Here is a 5,373-nt window from a genome sequence, read left to right as displayed (position 1 = left end):
ATATTATTAAGTATATTATTATATAATTATAATAAGTTTAAGAGGAATTCTTTTTTATAATATATAGTATATTATTTATAGCTAAAGTTAAGCACTTAAATAGCTTTAAAACTATAATAAGCTATTTTACTTTAAAAGAATATAAAGAAGTTATTATTAATTTAAATCTTAATAATAATAAAAGTAAGGCTTTTTATTTTTATACTTAAGTTATAATTTTAAAAATAATTTTAATAACTTTTTTTATTATTTTATTACTTTTTTTTTAACTAAAGCTTTTAATAGCTATTTTTTATATAGTATATTTTTTTAAAATATATATAATATAAAACCTTTATTATTATTAAGTCTTTATTATTTATTAATATTATATATTTTTATATTAATAAAGCTTATATATTAATAATATTACTTTTTTACTTAATTTCTTTTACTTTAGTACTTTTAATAATATTATTTAATATTAAGAAAGAGTTAAAGTTATAATTTATTTAAAAGTTAATATATTAAATAAAGTATTAATTATTAAGACTATTAATAAACTTAAAAATAAAATAGCTATTTAAAAGCTTTTATTAACTCTTTACTTATAAAACCCTTTTTTAAATAGTTTTAATTTTTTAAATAAAATCTTTTATTAAGTTTAAGAACTTAAGACTATAGTCTTTTTATTCTTTATATATTATTTAAAAAGTATTAAAGCTAAACTTTTAAAACTTTTTTTTTAATTTTTTTTTAAAAAATATATTAAATAGTTTTTTTTTTTACTTAATATTTTATTAAGTAAGATAAATAGTATTATTTTTTAAAATCTTAATATATTATTATTATTTACTTTTTTATATATTTAGCTAAAAGACTAAGACTTTATTTTTAATATTATAAATATTTAAATTTTTTTTAATATTTATAAAGTTAATAATTAATCTTAGTTATTATTTTTAAAAAAAGTAGTTTTTTTATTTTTTTAATATTAAAAGTAATTTAAGACTAAAGGTATTAATTATTATAAGCTTAATCTTAAGTTTTTTTTTAATTAACTTTTTAATTATAATATTATTTTTTAAATTATTATATTATTAAGCTATATTATATATTAATTTTTAACTAACTTATAATAATAATATATAAACTTTATAACTAAATATATTAATATTATTTAATAATAATAAAATACTTAAAATTCCTTTATTTTTATAATTTTTATTTATTTACTTAAAGGTTAATTAGTTAATTATATTTAAGTTATTATTATTAATTTTATTTTTATTTTTATTTTTTTAGCCTTTTTATATCTCTTAGCTACTTTAAGATAATTTAAAGCTAGTTATTAAGTTATTTAATAATAATAATCTTAACTATTTTAATTAATAAGTAAGTTTTATTTTATTTAAGTTAGTTAATAAGTATTTATCTTTTATTTTTTTTTTATATAGTAATTTTTAATTAAGATATTATAGCTAGTAAGATTAATATTTTAATAAAATAAAAAGTATTAATATTTAGTAATATTAAGTAAAAGCTAGGCTTATAGCTTATTAAAAAGTATATTTTTTATTTTACTTATTTATATTTATTAAACTAAATATATAACTTTTACTTATACTTTTAATTAAATTAACCCCCTGCTATTAATATACTAATACTTTTTATATTAATACCTTTTATTTTAATAATAGTATTTAAATAATAATATTAATTACTATATACTATATTATATTTTAATATAAGTATATAAATAATTATACTTTAAGAGTTAGCTTAATTAGTAATATAAACTATTATAATTTAAATAAGAATTCTTTATAGTTTAAATAAAAGGACTTTATTATAAATATAATTTATATTAATATTTATAATTTATTTTATATTACTAGCTTTAATAGAAAATAATATTAAATTACTTTTATTAATAGTTATAGTAAATTTAATAAAAGTAAGGCTATTAAAAATAATTAAAGTATTTAAAAGTTTATATAGATTTTTATTTAATTTAAAAAAAATAAAATATTATAAAAATACTATTATTATATTATTTATTTTAATAAAGTAAAGAAATTAAATAATTATAAACTTAACTATTAAGCTATATAATAAAAAACTATAATAAAAATATTACTTATAAAATAATATTAAGTAAATAAAATTATAAAAAACTTTAATATAATAATTTAAAATAAACTTTTACTTATACTTATAAATAAAGAAATATTATAATAATACTTACTAAAAGTTTTAAAAACTATTAACTATTTATAAAATTATAGCTTATATAAAGCTTTAAATAAAATCTTATTTAACTTTATTTTTAAGTAATAACTTTATATATTAAATATTAAAATAATAAAAATAATAGCTTAATACTTAATTTTATAAATATAATAAAAAAAGCTTAATAAAAAAGAAATAAAATATATATTTTTAAACTTTATTAATAATAGTATTTATTACCTTTTAATACCTAGTAATAAAGTTATTAACTTATTAAATATATATTTTAAATTTAATACTATACTTATTTAGCTTATTATAATTACTTTTAAATAATTTATAAATACTTACTTTATAAGTATATAAATAGCCTATTAATAATTAAAAGAAGATATTAAAAATTAATTATAATTAATATAATCTCTTTTTAAGTTATATAGTTAAAGATATATAAATACCTTAAGGTTTAAAATAATAAAATATAAAGTAATAAAATTTTAAAATACTTAAAACTTTAATATTTATTATATAACTAATACTTATTATATAATATTCTTACTTTTATAATATTAGCTAAGTTTTATATTAATAATATTAAGCTAATTATATATAAAAAAGCTATTTATAGCTTTTTTAAAAATAAGTAATATAAGGGGATAATTAATAAAATATAAGCTTTTTAAAATAATAATACTTAGTATTTAATTACTAAAGGGGTTTTAAAAATAATTATATTCTTTATAATAGCTTTATTATTATAAAAGGTATATAATAATAAAAGGTTTATTAATTTATAAAAAAAGATATATATAAATTAAAGTATTATATTTTATATAATAAAAAATATTATAAAAACCTTTAAATTTATAATTAAGATTATAAAAATATTATTAAGCTGCTTTTTAAAGGAAGGTAATTTTAAATTTAAGTAAAATAAACTTTTTAAGTATAAAAGTAAAAGTTTATTAAATTAATACCTTAATTAATATAGTATATATATTAAGATTAAAGTATTTTATAAATTAATAACCTTTTTATTAATTAATATATCTCTTATTTTAGCTATATTAAGATAAGAAATATAGTTATTTTTAAAACTCTTTTAGTAATCTTAACTTAAGTATAAATATCTTATAAGAAAAATAAGTTTATAAACTAAAAGGATTAAATAATTAAGTTATTAAATATAAGGCTTATTAAGTTATTTATAGCTTTAAGTAAATTACTAATATTAACTTTATTAAGACTTTTATATTTATAATTAAGCTAATAATTTATAAGGCCTTATTTATAATTACTATAGCTTTAGATTTAGAAATTAAGTAAATAAATATTAAAATAGCTTTTTTATATAATAAGATAAATAAAGATATTTATATAAAATTATTAAAATAAAAGGTATTAATATAAAAAGTACTAATATATAAAGTAATAAAAGTTAATTTAATTAAAGGCATAAGTAAAAGCTATATACTTATTTAATAAAAGTAAAATAAGTAAAATAATTAATATATTTTTAATAAATTATAAGCCTAGCTTTTACTTAATATTATTAAGTATTAAAACTTTTCTTTTTATTAAGTTATTAATTTTACTAACTATTATATTTTAGTTTAAAAGTATAATATAATATAAAAAATATTAAAGATAAAAGATAAATATTACTTAATTAACTTAAATAAGATAAAAGCTATATATTAATTAAAATAGTTATAATTATTATTCTTAAATAATTTAATAGCTAGTTTTAAACTATATTAATTACTATTATAGTAAAATAGCTAAAAAATATAAAAAGTATAAAAAAAAATAATAGCTTAAAAATAACTAAATAACTAACTTTAAAGTAAATAAATAAGAATTTTAAAAATAAAAAAGTTTTTAATATTTTAGTATCTTTAAGTAATATTATTATTTTTAATTATAAAGTTTATATATTATTATAAATTAGCTAAAGACTAATAAATAATATAGCTTAATAATAAAGTAACTTAAAGAATAGTATTATAATTAAAAAGTTAGCTAAAAAAACTAAATTAAAGATTTACTTATTAAAAAGTATATTAAATTAACTTACTTATTTATTTATAATAAATAAAAGTATAACTTTTACTTATACTTTAATAACTAAGTTAACTCTTATACCTTTTATATTAATACTTTTTATATTAATACTTTTATTTTTAATACTCTTACTTAATAATATAAAAAGTTAAAAAACTCTTATTATTTTTATATATAAAGAGGTTATATATATAATAAAAAGAATATATTAAGCTTAAAACTTACTTTTATTAAATTATATAATAATATCTTATTTTTAAGAATTTTTATTAAATATAAATATAGCTTTTATATTTTAAAAAGCTTTATATTAGTATTTCTTAATTTAATAATCCTTTTTAAGCTTAAGGCTTTATAAAATTTCTAAAAGTAGTTTTTTTTTAAAGGTATAGTTAACTTATTTATAATTATTTTATTTATAAGAATATATTTTAATTTAACCTTTTATTTTTAACTTTTTTATAATTAAATAATATTATATTTTAATATATTTTAATTTTTTATAATTTATTAAATTCTTTATTAATATAATAGCTTTTTAATTATTATATTATATAATAACTATACTTAAAGACTTATTAATTATTATTATTATTTATAATATTATTAAAAATAATAAAAACTTATTAATTATTATTATTATTTATAATATTATTAAAAATAAACTTATTATTTACTTCTCTTAAAAATTAATTTATAATTTTATAAAAAGCTATTATAATTAAATTACTTTTTTTATTATATTTATTTAAACTATATATTTAGCTTTATAATTTAAAAGTATAATAATAACTTATTTTTTTAAAAACTAGCTAATTTTATTATTATTAATATTAAATATATAATTAAAAGTTAATTTTTAACTATTAAAGTTATTAGCTTAATTAAAATTACTATAGTTATAAAGTAATTATAAGTTTTTATAAAATATAAAGTATAAATTTTTAATCTTTTAAATATACTTTAATATTTACTTTATAGCTTATTTATATATATTATTAAAATTATTTAAGTATTAATTAATAATAAATACTATATAAGCTAAGTTTAGCTTAATACTTAATATTAAGTATATTAATAATTTTATTATTAATTAGT

The sequence above is a fragment of the Trichoderma citrinoviride genome (genome assembly GCF_003025115.1).
Source record: "Trichoderma citrinoviride strain TUCIM 6016 unplaced genomic scaffold BBK36scaffold_21, whole genome shotgun sequence".
NCBI lineage: Eukaryota > Fungi > Ascomycota > Sordariomycetes > Hypocreales > Hypocreaceae > Trichoderma > Trichoderma citrinoviride.
This window is presented reverse-complemented; position numbering follows the sequence as displayed.